The 16,995-nt window shown below is 41.0% G+C and overlaps 1 protein-coding gene across 3 annotated transcripts in view; it reads left to right on the top strand.

Annotated features, from left to right (window-relative positions):
- The first annotated feature begins 1,992 nt into the window (after positions 1–1,992).
- Positions 1,993–16,995, top strand: part of PLEKHM3 (pleckstrin homology domain containing M3) — a 199,652-nt gene continuing 184,649 nt past the window's right edge. For 2 of the 3 annotated variants that reach the window (XM_043577644.1, XM_043577645.1), the window contains exon 1: positions 1,994–2,242. The gene's annotated coding sequence lies outside the window, so the exon portion shown is untranslated. Of the gene's footprint in view, positions 2,243–16,995 lie in introns of all 3 variants that reach the window. The other variant, XM_043577646.1, reaches the window with a different exon arrangement.

The raw sequence follows: 16,995 nt of genomic DNA, 5'->3' as shown, positions 1-16,995 counted from the left end.
AAAGTCTGTTAAAAAAAAAGAAAAGAAAAGAAAAGAAAAGAAAGAAAGAAAGAAAAAAAGAAAGAGAAAGAAAGAAAAGATGGTGGGGTTGCTGTTCTCAGACAGCCATTTGAATGGAGACATGAACTTAAATGTTTTAAATTTAAAGAGTAAAATATCCCCTGCTGACCTAATGGAGGCCTGAGTACCTGCCCAGCTGAGATTGCTCTCAGTCCTTGACTTTTCATCCCTTTTCTGGGACCACCCCCTTGGTTCGGTGCTGAGGCTCTATATTAGTGATGGTGAATAAATTCAGTCATTTTGCAAATGTGACTCTTTAATGCATTTTATGTGGCAGACCCTGTGCTCGATGCACACTGGGAGTACAGTGACAAAGCCTGGGCCTTTGCCCTCAAACTTCACAGAACGGTGTAGTTTTTCTCAAAGGGTAGTCCACTGACCGCCCATGTTGGAAGTACTTTGAGGCAGTTGTTCGAATCACAAAATTCAGGACAGTATCATAGACCTTCAGAATACAAATGTGTGGATGTGTGGCCCAGGAATTTGCATTTTTAACAAGTATTCAAGAGCCTTGACACTCAAAATATGGCATCTCCTGGGAGTTCATCAGAGGTGCAGAGACCCCACCACAGATGTCCTGAATCAGAATCTGCATTTTAACAGGATCCTCATACATTAAAGTTTGTGTTTGAGAAACCCTTTTTTAGAAGATTGTTACATGCTGACCTTTGAAAATCACTGGTCTAGGAAGAGGATATACAAACATGAATTTGTAACAATGTGACAAGTTTATTTTAAAGGAACATGTGAGTTCCTCTGGGTGTGCATAAAAGGAAAAGGTTCACCTGTCAGAGGTTTCCCAGACATGTGTGATAGCACCCACTTTTAAAGGGCAAGGAGTTAGGCTAACAAGATGGGGCAGGGGTGAGGGGTCTCATCAGAGGAAACCATAGTACAGAAGTCCTGAAGTGAAAAAGAATACTGCATGTTTAGGGGACAAGAAAGGTACCTCAAATTGCAGTGTTGTTGTTATTGTTTTTTAACTTACTTAAACTCTGAACATCAACCGAAGGAGGTATTAAAAAATAATTATGGTTAAAGATTTTCTCATTTATCTTTAAGGGAAAGGGGGTGAGGGATCAGACTTTCAATTCCTTTCATGTTGCTTTCTCTAGCCTCCTTGAACATTTTTTTTTTTTGCATTTATTTCTTCACGTATTAATTCAAACATATATACATTGGGCACTGGTGCTTTGTGACTATTATGTGGTGGTGAGTGAAAACAAATAGTTCCTGCCCTCAGGGAGTTTATAGGTGAGGCTGGGGTGGGGGTGAGAAGCCAATAAAATAGGTAAATAAATAACTGTAATTATAAGTTGAGAAAATGGTAAGGAAGTGTGCTGTGATGGAGAACAATGTGGGGAAACTTCAGGGAAAGGCTTACCCAGCTAGACCAGCATATCCTCTTACAAAGTGGCCAAAATCAATGTGGGTTTGGTGTGGTGGGTGTCTTACTAAGAAGCCTCCGGGTGCCAGTCAGTGTGTACATGAACACAATACACACACACACACACACAGCACGCCACTGTTGTGCTGGGAATCCAAATGGGGGTTGAAGACCTCCCCTCAAAATCATCCCCTTTCAACCTGCTGTCTACAACATGAAAGGACAGTGAAAATTGATTTTTCTCCGCAGCTCCAAACATGAAATGAGAAGCAATCTCCAGCTTGTAATAGTCCCATTTTCAGAAAGAACTTATATGAGTAATTTTCTTAGGGAGCTGCAAAAAAAAAAAAAAAAAAAAGGTCCAATCCTGTGTGCCTGTCCCAAGTGAAAATTTCCAATTGCAAATATTCATTCGGGCGTTGGGGGGAGCCGTGCGGAGACTCTGCGGCACACGCCATTGTTTTCAAAACGTGTGTGATAAAAATCTTGTCTAAGGAAGCAGAGATAAGGCCTGGCTGTGCGGTCAGGCCCGCCCGGGCCGCTGGCTCCTTGGGCAAAAAAAGACGAGTCCTTGAGACCCTGGAACCTTGTGTGTCCGGGTCTCGCTTCCCGGGTGGCTGGGGGGAAGCATTTAAGAGTGGGACCGCGAGAAGCGCTTGTAAACAGACGGCCGGGCTGGGATGGTCGGCGGCCAGACGGGCTGTCACGGTGAGGCGGGCTTGCCCGAAGCCGCGCCCCGGCCAGGAGTAGACTGCAGGCCGCGTAGGTGAAGGCAGAGAAACAGCCCGCGGCCAGGTGAGCATCTGCCTGCGTCTGTGCTGCCTGGCTGGCCAGTGGGGGAAGGGTGTGGGGATGACAACATTGTAACACATATCCGAGGGTATCCCTGGGGTTGCGATGATTTTGCTCTTTCTTCCGTACTCTGGCTTTTAGTTCCTGCTGGGGACTGCGCTGCAATGTAGAGGATAATGGGTGTGGGCAGATCACACGATGCATTGTCTGCTTATTTTTTATCAATCAGGTATATAAGCAGAAAGCGGTTGAAATAGCACATCCTGTTCTGTGCGCTGTTTTTAGTCTCCCTGCTTCTGGGTCCTAGAAACCAAACCTCAGCAGAGCTTTTAACTCACATCACGCCGGGGCTTCTACGGAAACGATTGTTCCTTCTGTTGACAACGCTCATTTCTAATGTATAGTAAAGGACGCTGTGTGGCTGATGACAAGCATGATTTGGGCCTCTGTGAGAGGGTTACTATGCTAAAACACCAGGATGAGGACATTTCAGACCCACTCAACAAATAAAATTGTCTACTGAGGTATATGGTTGAATGGCAAATGGATATTGGTCTAGATTTATAGCTTGCAAAGCAGGGCAGATTTGAATTTACCAGGTCAAGCTGAGATTGAGCTATGCTGTTGTAAACTTATTTGGAAGTTTTTTTCCTTTCTTTTGTTTTTTTCCTCCTTGGAAAAGAGAAACACCTTTTTTTTCTTTAGTATTTTCAGTAGTCGTGGTGAATTGCAATTTATATTCATTCATAAGGTATTTTATTATAAATCGACTGCATGTAAATTTTAATTGTTGTGTCTGTAATCAAATACAAGCCAGTTTTCATTTCATTAGCTTCAAGAAAATGCTTTCACCAAAAATTGGGCTGTATACAGATGTGTCTCCCTGGTCACATAATCTAACTTTGAGTTAGTAGAGTATTAGATTAAATTGCATGTAGAGAAGTGTTTTGAAATCAAGCACATCAAAGAAATAATACTAATGCCTTATGAGTTTGTCTTTAAAATGAATATTTTCACAATGTGATGGTTCATAGCAAGAACTATAAAGCCAGACTACCTGGATTTCAGTTCCTGTGTAGCACCTTCCTGTTGTGTAACCGTGGGAAGTTACCTGCCGTATTTCCCAATCTGTAGAATGGGTTTAGTAATAGTTCTGCTCTCATAGGGTGGTTGTGAGGATCAAATGAATTAATATTTTTAAAGTGTTAAGAACAGCACATGTAATAATTGCTACACACGTTTGTTAAGGAATACTTAAAGGGTTCCTGGCTGGCTCAGTCAGAAGAGCATGTGACTCTTGGGGTCATGAGTTCAAGCCCCACGTTGGGTGTAGAGATTACTAAAAAATAATAAACTATTTCATTGATTTGAAAAATACATAAAATAAACCTGTGTTGAAAGTAGGATGGTGATTGCAGAAGCTGGGGTAGGGGCTAAATGGAGAGTTTTGTTAAATGAGTATAGTTTCAGTTTTGCACGATGAAGAGTTCTACCGATTGGTTGCACAACAGTGTGAATGTTACTGACGTACACTTGAAAGTAGTTAAGATGGCAAATCTTATGTGTATTTTCCCACAATTAAAAATTTAAAAAAAATATCAGTGTTGGCAAAGGTGGGTGTTAAAATTCTTTCTTTTTTTTTCTTTGAGAGAGAGAGAGAGAGAGAGAGAGAGGGCACAGAGAGAGAGAGAGAGAGAGAAGTGGAGCTCACCCAGGGCTCATGTTTTACCCAAAGTGGGGCTCGTGTTCACCCGAAGCGAGGCGTGAGCTCACGAACTGTGAGATCATGACCTGAGCGGAAGTCAGATGCTTAACAACTGTGCCACACAGGTGCCCCGGTATTCAAAGTTCTTATTAGCACACAGCAGCACCATCCACAGTTGCCTTTGTCATTGTGAAAATGCAACTTCTTACAGTCATCAGTAAGATTCATTTATTAAGTAAATTCATGCAATTAAGGTTTATCATAAAGACATGAACATGTTATAAGAACACCTAAGACTCTATAGCAGGCAGAATTCTAAAAATGCCCCTGTACCAAGATTGGATGGCCTAATCCATGCAACCTATAAAGATGATGAAATATCACTCTTTTGAGTATATTCTATTTTGTGACACAGTTGAATTCAAAATGGCGAAAATACCAGAGTGGTGCTTGTCTAATCACAGGAGTCCATAAAAGTGGAGAGCTTTCTCTGGCTGGTGAAATCCAAACGATTTGAAGCTTGAGGAGGAACAACATACTGTTGCTGTTTTGAAGGTGGAGGGGACACTTGAGAAGGAATGCAGGAGGCCTAGAATTGCTGAAGTTGGCCCAGCATGGAAACTGGAACCTCAGATGTAGGGGCACAGTCTAGCAGCTGGACCGTGCCAACAACCTGAATGAGCTTAGCACTGGGTTCTTTACCAGAGTCTTCAGCTAAGAGCCCAGCCTGGCCAGCAACACCTTGAATATAGTCTCTTGAGAGAGGCCCGGAACAGAGAACCTAGTCAAGCTTACCCAGGCCTTCAGCATTGACCTTAAGAAATAGGTGGTGCTTTAAGCTACTAAGTTTGTGGAAATTTGTTATATAGCAATAGAAAGTTAAGACAGGGGCACCTGAGTGGCTGTCAGTTAAGTGTGCAACTCTTAATCTCAGCTCAGGTCTTGATCTCAGTGTTGTGAGTTCAAGTCCCGCACTGGGCTTCGTGCAGGGCGTGGAACCTACTTTTAAAAAACAGAAAGATGAAAACTAATACAGACTTCAGCAGAAAATTGGGCAAAAGACAGGAACAGACTATCCATAGAAGAGGAAATTAATGGCTAATAGATGTACGAAAATACACATTACAGGAGCCTGGGTGGCCCAGGTCATTATCTCATGGCTCATGAGTTCAAGCCTGGCATCGGGCTCTGTTCTGACAGCTCAGAGCCTGGAGCCTGCTTCAGATTCTGTGTCTCCCTCTCTCTCTGCCCCTTCCCAACTCATGCTCTCTCTCTCTCAAAAATAAATAAATGTTAAAAAAAATACATTCTCTTTCCATTAATCAAAGAAATGAAAATTGGAATAACAGCAGGGTCCCATTTTTTCCAGCTCTTAAAATTTACATATTGTTAAAAATTTCAGTTCTTCACATTAGTTAGGGTGCAGCGGAGCAGACACTCTCAAATGCTGTGAGGGGTTAGCAAATGGTATAACCTTTCTATAAAACTCATTGCTGAATGTATGCAAAGCCTCACTAATGCCCCCACCCCTTGACCTAATACTTCTACTTCTAACAATCTATCCAAAGGAACTTAGAAATACCTTTTAAAGTGTATTTATTTTTGAGAGAGAGAAAGAGAGAGAGTATGAGCAGGGCAGAGAGAGAGGGAGAGAGAGAATCCCAAGCAGGCTCTGCACTGTCAGCACAGAGTCCGAGCAGGGCTAGATCTCATGAACTACAAGATCATGACCTGAGCTGATATTAGGAGTTGGATGCTCAACCAACCCAGATGCCCCAGAAATATTTTTAAAGTTAATGTCCACAAATGTTTAATGTAGCTTTGTTTTCTCATAGATTGTTGGAATTTAGGCTTTGGGGTATAGACCCAGGATAATTATCCAAGTGGAAAACAAAGAACTATAATGGATATGTAACCATTTGCAAAAAGAAAGACATCTGCATATTATGACTAGGAAAACAAAGCTGGCCTGGGTTGGTAACATCTGATACATTAGGAAACACTCAAAGCTATTATTCATTGAATATTTATCAGATATTTGACATACTCTATTTCAGTTTAATCATGTTTGCAACCTTCCCATAATACTTGAAGGCAAGCTATAAATTTACATATTTAAGAAGCAGGCAGGCAGATAGGTGCTACTTTGTTTTTTTAACGGTTATTTATTTTGAGAGAGAGAGAGAGAGAGAGAGAGAGAGAGCGAACGAACAAGGGAGGGCAGAGAGAGAGAGGAGAAGAGAATTCCAAGCAGGCTCTGTGCGCACAGCGCACAGGGCTCCATCCCATGAACCCACGAGATCACGACCTGAGCCAAAATCATGAGTCGTACACTTCACTGACTGAGCCACCAAGGCGCCCTAGGGGCTACTTTAATTACTAGTTTCAGAAGACCTGATTTTAACAGGAACCTGGAAAAGATTAGATCATTTGGGCAGATGTTTTAGGATTCTCCATCTCTAGACAATTTCCAGGAGCACTAGAGCAATGCTACTCTTTCGTTTTCCCCACTGCTTCCCATTCCTAATTTCATTTTGCTCTATTCTTTCACATCCACAGAAACATCCAGACAGTGCCAGTTGCCCCATTGGCACTAGCCAAATGCTGATTTTCTTCATGAGGAAGTGTTAATCCCTTAAAAGAAATCGTGTGGAGGGATGGTTAGCAAGGGGTTGCTTTTTTCTTTTTTCTTTTTCTTTTAAAGTGTATTTTGTATTTGATTCATAAGTAGCTGAACTGTATTCCAGCTTACATGCAAGCTAAATAATTCAGAGGCCTGAGTACTGAGTGACATTATGATAAAAATGACCACCAGTAGTAAATTCCATGCATTATGTTTGCTCTATTTCATTGGCTCCTGTGGCTATTACCAGACAGACAATAAAAAGTCCACATAATTAACCCTCATACTGACAATAAGGTGAGAACTGTATGTGTTCTGAGGGTGTAATTAATCTTGATGGCAATGTGAGTTATGAGCAAAAACCAAAGTTAAACTATAGAGGCCATTGTATTAAGATGTCAGGCATGCTATTTTCATTAACATTTCGTTTATTTTTCATACACACTAACTGTTAACTTGAGTTATGTGTTTCAGATTGGATTCTCTGATTACATGCCATGTTTGTGACTACTGTAGAAGTTTATTTGTCCAGTTATCTTGATTAGTGTAACCAATTTATAATTCAGTACAAACTAAAGCTGCTTTGTTCTGCATTATCAAGTTTACTTGTGGACATTTATCTAGTGGGGAAATTGCTAAATATCCACTTTACTTGTAGTTTTTTAGCCAGAGAACAGGGAACATGTATTGCAGGTTAGAAAACATCAGCACTGTAACCAGCAGTTTTTAATGCTCCAGGAAATTAACTAAATGATCTTTTCCCACGTGTTCTTGATCCATTTTTATCAGCACTTTAGCCTTTCCAGAACAACTTCTCTTCCACCTTTAGGGATTCATTGATTCATTGGCTGAACAAGTAAGAATCGAGCACTTGTTTTGTACCATGACACATAGCTCTTGTACTTGGGGCCAGTAAAACAACCTTGACTAAAATAGTCATAGTCTTTGCCTTCATGAAACTTATGGTCTAGTGGAGGAAACAGACAAGTAAACAGGCCATTTTGCACAGCATAAAAAGCATTATAATTGAGGAAATTAGGATGCTATGGGGACACATAAGAGGGATGTCCAAAATGGACATGGGAGGTCAGGGAACAAGTGATACTTCAGCAGAGACCCAAAGGCTGAATTCACATTTGCCAAGTTGTGTCCCTGTGTGTTGTGGGGTAGAGAGAAGAGAGGGGAAATTCAAGAGATAAGCCTGGGAAAGTAAGTGGACATGAGCTCTTACAGGCAATGTTAAGGAGTGTGTGGTTTTTCCAGAAGACAGCAGGGTTTTAATTTTATGTTTGTTTGTTTGTTTGTTTGTTTATTTATTTATTTTTATTTATTTTTATTTTTTCGACATTTATTTATTTTTTTTGGGACAGAGAGAGACAGAGCATGAACGGGGGAGGGGCAGAGAGAGAGGGAGACACAGAATCGGAAACAGGCTCCAGGCTCTGAGCCATCAGCCCAGAGCCTGACGCGGGGCTCGAACTCATGGACAGCGAGATCGTGACCTGGCTGAAGTCGGACGCTTAACCGACTGCGCCACCCAGGCGCCCCAATTTATTTTTATTTTTAAGAGAGATAGGGCGTGAGTGGGGGAGGAGCAGAGAGATATACGTAGAGAGAGAGAGAGAGAGAGAGAGAGAGAGAGAGACAAAATTCGAGGTAGGCTCCAGGCTCTGAGCTGTCAGCACAGAGTCCGACATGGGGCTTGAACTCACAAACCAAGAGATCATGACCTGAGCTGAAGTCGGACGCTCAACCCACTGAGCCACCCGGGCACCCCAGAGTTTTAATTTTAGAAAGGCCACTTAGGTGGTAGTGTGGCGACTGGATGAGAGGAGGGCAAGACTGAAGGGAAGACTGGTGGTGGTGTCTGAACTAAGGCAATAAGAGAGGAATGGATATATTTGACAGATGGAGGTGTGGGTGAAGGAGCCAGAAGGGTCAAGGATGATGTTCATTTTCTGGGGCAGATGATGATGTCCTTCGCTATATGGGCAATGTCAGGAGGAGGGGCAGGTTGAGGGTAAGATGAAGAGCTGGGTTCGTGCATGTTAGGAGTTAGGGGACATCCAAAAGGCAGTTGCATTTGTGAGTCTAGATCTTAGGGGAGTAATCTGTTGCTCATCCACCACGTGGATTGTAGCTGAAGCCACAGAAATGGAGAAGAGGAGGAACTAAATAAAAGGGTTATGGGGGAAAACAGAGGAATGTGTGCATTTATGATATGAACATAGGAAAGGGGAGCTCATAGTGGGGACTGAAATGAGCATGCAGAGATAAAGGAGAAATACCGGAAAAGGCTACATCAGTGTATTTGGGAGCGTGATGTTCAGTAGGTCAAATACTGCTGAGAGGGCAGGTTGGGTGTGGAGTGAAAAGTCTCCTGGGGTTAGCAAGAAGGAAGTTGTTGATGACCTTTGCCTCTGCAGTTGCAGCTGGTGAAGAACCAGATTCCCTCCGGTGGGGAGAATGAACGAGTGGTGAGAAGTAGAGTCAGAAAGCATAAAGAGCAAGTTTCTTCTAGGAACTTGGAATTCAAAGGGAGGAGGAGAAAGTATTTTAGCTGTAGAGGAACTTGGAGGGCAAGGGAGGGTTTTACTTACTTGGTTTTTCTTTTTTGAATCATCGTGCACTTGTACAATTGAATCTCCCCACTCGAAGACCACCCGGAACGCGGAAACACAGTGACTCATGCTGCCTTGAACAGTGCAAGAGTTCCTTGAGTAGATTAAAACCTATTTCAGAGCTTCCTAAACTGATTGCTGTTACCACTCTCTGTACCAGTTTGTTGGTTTATAATGGGAGGAGATCAAAGAGGATGCGGTGCCCTGTTCACTGATACCATGCAAACTCCTGTCGGCATCCTGTACCCTGCTTTGGAGTTCACAGAGCACTGCATTATGTCATTAGACTTGCTTTCTAAGATGACTTTTGAAGAGGGTAGGACAGGTATTATTTGACCTGCATCGAAGTGACTGGAATTCAGGTTCGAATGGCATACCTCTGGTAGTAGTGCTTGGAACCTTGAAACAAACAGGCCTTCCACTTCCGGGTCTTATGCTCCCAAAGTAATTGTCCTTCACTGAAACGTTAGATATGATGTCTAGAGATTCTCTGGAGTGTGGTGATATGAAACCGGAGCTTATCAACTTTCAGTAGGCCTAAGAAACAAGACTGAATGTTGTGGGTCAACTTTGTTATTTTGATTGAGCCCCAAATACATTGACATTCTTACCCTTCTTCCTCCCCCACCAAAAAAGTTCCGTTGGCTTTAGAAGGAGACAATTTATTTGGACCTACCTTAATAGTTAAAATGTGTTGGAATTATGTATGGTCATATTTAATTTGAAATGATTTCTTTAATTCTTTTGACAGAAACACTTATTAGCAGGGGTGGATTTTTGTTTTTGTTTTTGTTTTTTGTTTTTACAGCAAACATTTTACAAGTGCTTCTATTTATTGGCTAAATGAAAAATGATGTCTTAGGGAAATATTAGTAAAAGGTTTGGGCAATTAGGACTATGTCAACATTTGCAAAAGCACTTATTTGGCCTAAATGAAGTCATAGTTATTATACCCTTGCAGACATTACAAGTAATGTGTTCAAGGTCACTAAGAGAATTGACGTTAGCTATTTAGTTAGAGAACAGCTTTTTACTCTGTTTAGGGACCTCTCATCCACCATTCCCTTAAAGACTTTACAATGACACAGAAGTATTACAGATGTGATTTTTTTAAATAAATTAAGTATAAACTGTTTCCCTGGGTGTAAAGATGATATTTAGCATTTAACTTTCTGAGTTGTGGGATTAACAAAGATTTAAAAATAAATAATTTAAATAATTATTTTAGTTATTAATAATAAATAATTTAAAGTTGCTGAGGTTTGACACTACAATTCAAAGCCCGATGTCTGTAAAATTTTAGCTATATTATTTCAGGGTAATTAATTTGCTATTAAATGCCTTCCAGGACTGTGTGTGCATTTTAGTCTTTTTTCCACCCACTGGCAATATTACTTTGGACACATAACTTCATCTCTTTAGAATTTCCTTTTGGGGCACCTGGGTGGCTCAGTCAGTTGAGCGTCTGACTTCGGCGCAGGTCATGATCTCACAGTACGTGAGTTCGAGCCCTGCATCAGGCTCTGTGCTGATAGCTCGGAGCCTGGAGCCTGCTTCAAGTTCTGTGTCTCTCTCTGCTCCTCTCCCACTCACGCTCTGTGTCTCTCTCTCAAAAATGAATAAACATTACAAAAAATAATACAAAACTAAATCTGAATTTCCTTTTCTGTAAAGTGGTAATCATAACAGCAGCACTCTGATAGAGTTGTGAGAATTTAACAAGATGATGCAGATAAAGGGCTTAACTAATGACTGCCCTTTAGCAACTACCCAAAAATAATAGCTATGACTTCTTAATCTTGGTATTGGCTTAGGAATTATAAAAACTCTTTATTTTGTTTTTAAACATTTTATTAAATACATCATTCCACATTTACCATGTGTCCATCCACACTGAATGAGTCCTTTGCAGTACATTTTTAGTGAATTTAGTATAGTAGTGGTGGTCTTGGACAACAGGCATTTCTTTGAGTCCCAGTTATCATATGCCTGTCATCTTAATGTCAAAAGAGCTAAAGGAATATGGTCCAATGAGAGCTTCAAAATGAGTACGTGCTGCAGAATTGTTTTCTAAAACTCCATTCCATGCTAATGATAACAGTCTATAATAAAAGAAATTTAAATCCAGAACTAGAGATGAAAATGTAGTTCCTGCTGTTTTTTTTCCTTCATACTTTGTAAACTTTTCCTTTGTCCTGTATGATGGACAGAGATTGTTTCTGACCTTCATGTTGTATTTAGCAAAATAACAAAGACTCATCCTGTTATTTTACCTTACCTTGTCCTTATCTTTGAAGGTCAAAGACTGTTTTGTCTGCCTTTGCTAGCCTTGCTTGTTTCCTGACAGAATTGGTAAGAGGCCGCTTGGTAGTCAAGTTTGTGGTCACAGATTAAGTTGAAAAGAGAGGGAGGAGCCATGGATGCCATTGATCACCACTGAGTGTCTGTCCTTTCAAATAAGAAGTGAATCACCTTTTGCTTAGACCTTATCATGGGTCTGATACTCTCTAGATGCCTTTAACAAAGACCCAGGCTCACTTTTTAACAGGTTCAATTGTAGCTGATAAAGAAAACAACAACAACAACAACAGTTAATTACTTCACTGTACATTCACCCTAAGTACCCATAGGAACTGGTTTTGTGAATATGTACTAACCCATAAGCTGATTATTGTTTTGAAGGTTAAAGTTGTAAGTATTTTCCCTTCTGCTAATCAGCTGCAGTGACCTAAGGAATTGAAGTCAACAGGAAGTGAGGCATTTGTTCATTTCTCATGACATCCCAGTCATGTAGCCGAGGCCTTCTATTGGCCAGAGATGTCTCTGTGGGTCAGAAAGACTTGGGCAGCTTTGTGAAGCCCTGCATTCGTGCCTTCCATTTGTGAGATTATTCATTTACTTTGAACTGATTCTTTGGAACCTTTGAAGCTCTTACCATAGGGTTGACAGCTTCATGCCAGACGTAACAGCATTTCTAGAGCAGGTATGATTGATTTTGTGTGTTTGTTTCCTTTGTCTTTGGTTTCTTCCAGCTGAAGTCATCTCTTTGTAGACTGTTAAGACATTTAATTGCGTTTGGTCATTAAGACTTTTTATTATCTCTTGATTATTAATGATTCCTTATTTATGTTCCTGTAACACCTTTTGGATACTTCTGTTAACGCACTGTTTGCACTTGGTTTTATGTTGTTTCCCCACTAGCTATTAAGCTCTTTAGGACAGAAGCCGTGGTTTTGTGTCCTCAGCCTCTAGTGTTTGGGTACTTGGTCCATGCTTGTAAATGCTTGTTGAGTATAAATGGTTGTGTGGTTAGAAATCAGCTAGTTTCTAATAGGAATATAGTAATTGCTTTAGGTTTTATAAAGAGCTTTTACATATATTAACTGCATTTGTGCTTTACAATTTTCTAAGGTAGTTGGGGGCAGGCATTGGCAGGATTTCCATTTTGCAGATAAGGAGGGCCCAGAAGTCCTGAGTCAGCCTGACTTGCTTGTAGTCATTCAGTTTAGAAGTCAGTGCTGGGACATTAACCCTTTGTGGTTTCGGAAGTTTGTGTCCTCTTTGCCACACCTCTGTCCCATTGAACAAATTCAAAACTGGGTGGCTCATTGTTGGATTTAACCTACTTACAGTTTATGGTCCTTCTAACATCAGTGCCCCTGAGCAATTTAAGGTGACTTAAAAGGTCATTGAATTTGGTTGGCCCAGTAATTAGACAGGGATTCCAGGAGCCTCTTTTTGTTCCCCATAGGGCCTTCAGCTGACACTAGATGAGTCATCTTGGTTTCTCTTTCATCATCTTTAAAACAATCCTGCTACTTTACTTACCTCTCTCTGTTTATTATTGGTTTTTTATCAAGAAGCTTATCAAACACTTTATAAACTATACTCTAAACCATGCATATGAAAAAGATTATTCTCAGTAAGCCAAATCGTGATATGAGTTGATAACATCTTTGAAGCTACTTTCTTAGTTCCTTTTGGGTGTCTTGCATATCTGGGTCTCAGTGTATCTCCCTGGTGGTTGTTACATTCATTGTTGTGGTCTGTCACGTATTCAACTTATGCCAGCTGGCTTGGCTCGGATGGCATCTACATGGATTCTAGTCAGTTATTCCCTGTTGCAGCTGGAGGCTGACTGTAGCCAGATGTGGTTTTTTTTATGATGGAAGTATTTGCTTTCTTCGTCTCAGTCTTAGATAATTTGAGGGTATTTTGTTTGTTTTTTAATCTCTAGTCCTTACCATGGAGGTAAAGGGAAGTGGAAAACATTGAGTCTGCATTTTCAGACACTGACACTTACATAACTGAAGTTTATGTCTGTTTGGTTTCTAAAAGTGGGACATATTGGAACTCTGGTGGTTTTATGAAATGGGATTCCCAATCAGGAACCTTGGCTTTCCAATCCAGTGGTTGACATCAGGGCATAATAACATTACTGCCTCCAACAGCAGAGCAATCTGAGATTTGAAATGCCATGCTTATATTTAGTTTGGTTTCTGGGAAAACATCTCGGGGCATTAAATGTCTCAATGATTTTGCAAGCAGCAAACATGTACTGAAAAGTGCTTTAAATTGATTGGGTGTATTTCAAAGGGAACATCTCTTTACTGGTATTAGAAAGAGCTTGAGCTCTAAGTCAATGGGAAATGAGACCAGCCCAACTACTGATTTGGAGTGGTTCACAAAACAGTTCCTAGCGCTGCATAGGTGCTTTTGTTCCTATAAAATGTCTGAGTGAGGTCTTGGCTGCCTGACCTTTGCCATGTTATTTTTAAACCTGGTTCCTACAGCTTAGAAGCTTTCTCTACCAAGAAAAAATTTTGAAGCTCAAATCAACATACATTTTGTTATATTTTACTTAAATGAGCTTATAATGAATTTAAATGTACTTTTGCCGGAAAACCAGAGTGGTATTTATATTTATAGACGTCAGTGCTTTGAAAACCTACTCTTTATTCAGTTGTTCATTCAGCAAATATTTACTGAGCACCCATTGTGTACTAGCCATAGTTCTAGGCCCAGTGGGGGTTATGAAAATGAAATAGGTTAGAATCACCAATCTGAAGTTTCTGTAGGTCCAGCAGGGTAGGTGTCTGACCCTCAGGCAAATTGTTTATCTTTGAGCCTTCATTTTCTGTCTGTAAAATGGGGATAATAATACTCCCATTACACATTGTGATACACACAGGCAATGTACCTGGGACAGTATAGGCTTTTGAGAAATTATAATTGTCTTTGTCATCATTTCAGAAAGAGCAGGCAGCATGCAATGTATATGTTGTTGGGGCAGTACCAAGAGATTCTGTGGACCTTTAAATTAAAGAGCAGACAGTTTTAGGATCAGGATTTGAGCTTGTAGAGTGGAAAGAATTTCACAGGTAGAGGTGGGGAGAGGGTACCTTAGAGATAGCTGTGTTAACCAACATTTTGAAGCTGGGAAAACATAAAATTTGAGCTGTAGCATTGCAGTTTGGAGGAAACGAATATATTCTGGAAGAGAAACGGGCAGCAGGGCAGGCAAGCCAGGCCAAGATTGTGCAAGGTTTAGAGAGTCAGGTGAGCAAGGTGGACCTTGTCGGCAGAAGCTTCATTAAAGGATCTATTTGCTACTGTCTCCCCAGTGCCTAGAACAGTGCCCAGCCCGTGGTGAGCGTTCACCAAAAATCTATTGAATGAGTAACTGACTGTGGTTTTAGACAGATTGAGCTTAATTTTGTCATGAGATCCCCTAAGCCAGGTAGAAAAGTCTTATGAATAGTTGGGAACCTGGGACCAGAGATTAGGCCTGAGATTGAGACTTGACAACGGACATTTGGAAGGCATAAACATAGAAGTAATTATTGAAGCCACAAGTGTGGAGAAATTGAGCCCAGAAGCATATGTAGCTGTAGTTGGAGAAGAGAGCTCAGGCAATGCCCACATTTGGTGAGGAGACTGGTGAGGAAGGGAGGAAGATGGAGACTGAGAATGAGAGGATAGAAATGAGAGGAAAAGTCGATGTGTGGTGCCTGTGAAGCACCGGGGATGTTTGAGGAGGGGTTGGTTAACAGCATCAAGGAGGACCGGGACTTGGAGGAACACTAGTGGTTGTGTATGGAGGAAGTCTCCGGAGAGCTGTAGATGGGAGGTTCAATCAAGTGGGCCCTCGTGCCAGCTTGTGAGGTGTAAGTGGGCACAGCACACCTGGGGACGTTGCTTGGTTTTTTCAAGGTTAGTGTTATTTGCTTTTTGAGCATGCGTATAAACAGACAGTGTGCCCAAATTATATATATAATCTGATTCCAGTTTAATACTGGACACAACACACCTATTGATTTATTTCCCCTGAGTTAGGAGACCATGACTGATTTTTATTTTCTTTTCCATATCTGTCCGTATTTTCCAGTTTCTATGAATATTTATTGCTTTTAGAACTGGGAAAACACTATACAAATTATCTTCTTAATGTTATTCTCCTAATGTGTTACATAGCAATAGACTTCTCATTTATTAAAACTTATAGACAATGTAGCCATTTAATGTTCCTTCTAGGCCTATGAAAATGGGATTCCATCTGTGTTTCTTGGTGTCCTTCTCCTCTGAAAGACCTCTGAACTCCTTACGAGGTCCACACTGGCACTATTTCCTCGTCTGCTGTTGGTGGCTCGCCTCTGCTCCATCCACACGCCTACATCATCTGTATGTCAAATCACCATGAAAAACCATTATCTCTTATAGCCTTATGGTCCAGAAAGGTCGTCTTACTAGGATCAGATCCTCTGTGTGGTGGATTCTTTACATTATATAACTTAGAAAATTTTCCGTCAGCTACAACCCGAACCAAAGTGAAGAACATGGAAGAGCCACATGTGCTGACTATCCTTGTAATCCCTCTTCGTTCTCACATTTGAAAATAGATTGGCAGAAACCGTTTACCCTAGGTGTCTTCAGCATTGCATTTTTCTCCATAGTCCAGCTGTTTCTAAAACTACCTAGCCTCAGACACCCTCTCAGCCCTCATTAAATTCTGATTACAGGCCATTTAGTCAAGTGGGAGGAAGTCAGCACTTTTACCATCCAGCTTTGGAGAACATGGCATCTTTGTGTGGGTTGGGCTGGTATTATTGCTCATATCTGCTTCTGCCTCAGTGTGGGAGGACTGACTTATTCATCCTGTTAATTAGCCTGGCTTAATGAGCATGTAAACAGCAGACTTCCTTGTTAGAAGATAGCAACACACTGATTTCTCCATCCTGTTACATTGTGATGTGTGCAAGGGATTCTTTGGGTTGAGCTTTTCTTACCACACTGACGAATGGACTTTAGTTTCTCAATCTTTTAAATAGGAGAAATAACCCTTTTTACAGAAAGGGAATTTTATGTAAAATAAGATAAAATATCTATAGATCATTGAATTTGGCTGAAAAGTAGTGTATTGTAAGTAGTTGGTTGCTGACTTTGCCGTTGTTGGGCTGACGCATCTTTGAAGGTATAGACCAGGAACATGTGGTTGTTGAGTGGGTGAGGTCCAGTGGAGTGCTCCATAATTATATAGTTTACATTTTTTAAAGGCATGTTGGAACAGATACCTAGTGAGTGATCCACAGGCTTAGCAATTTGATGTTAGCAACTTTGTTGGATGCAGGTAGCTGAGTAAAGCACTCAGTGGTTAAACGATTTGCTGGAGGCCACCCAGCACGTGTGTGTGTGTGTGTGTGTGTGTGTGTGTGTGTGTGTGGTTCAGCCAGATTTAGAACACAGTTCTAATTAGCTCCTAATTTCCAGTTTTGTGCTGAGGCAAACCACACTGCACCTACACACTCAA

This window comes from Prionailurus bengalensis, chromosome C1, assembly GCF_016509475.1.
Source record: "Prionailurus bengalensis isolate Pbe53 chromosome C1, Fcat_Pben_1.1_paternal_pri, whole genome shotgun sequence".
Classification (NCBI taxonomy): domain Eukaryota; kingdom Metazoa; phylum Chordata; class Mammalia; order Carnivora; family Felidae; genus Prionailurus; species Prionailurus bengalensis.
Note: the sequence above shows the minus strand (reverse complement) of the source record. Positions and strands in the feature narration are given on the sequence as shown.